The following is a 608-nucleotide window of genomic DNA, read 5'->3' as shown; positions in this document are numbered from 1 at the left end:
GGATGAGGGATAGATAGATAGATAGATAGATAGATAGATAGATAGATAGATGGATGGATGGATGGATGGATAGATGGATGGATAGATGGATGGATGGATGGATGGATGGATGGATGGGTAGATGGGTAGATGGATGGATGATGGATGGATAGTTGGGTAGATGGGTAGATAGATAGATGATGGATGGATGGATGAGGGATAGATAGATAGATAGATAGATAGATAGATAGATGGATGGATGGATGGATGGATGGATGGATAGATAGATAGATGGATAGGATAGATAGATAGATGGATGGATGGATGGATAGATGGGTAGATGGGTAGATGGATGGACGGATGGATAGATGGGTAGATGTGTAGATAGATAGATGATGGATGGATAGATAGATAGTGGATAAATAGATAGATAGATAGATAGATAGATGATGGATAGATAGATGGATGGATGGATGGGTAGATAGATAGATAGATAGATGATGGATAGATACATAGATAGATAGATAGATAGATAGGTAGATAGATAGATAGATAGACAGACAGACAGACGGACGGACAGACGGACGGATAGATGGATGGATGGATGGATGGATGGATGGATAGATGAT

This window comes from Sinocyclocheilus anshuiensis, unplaced genomic scaffold (genome assembly GCF_001515605.1).
Source record: "Sinocyclocheilus anshuiensis isolate Anshui unplaced genomic scaffold, SAMN03320099.WGS_v1.1 scaffold532, whole genome shotgun sequence".
Classification (NCBI taxonomy): Eukaryota; Metazoa; Chordata; class Actinopteri; order Cypriniformes; family Cyprinidae; genus Sinocyclocheilus; species Sinocyclocheilus anshuiensis.
Note: the sequence above shows the minus strand (reverse complement) of the source record.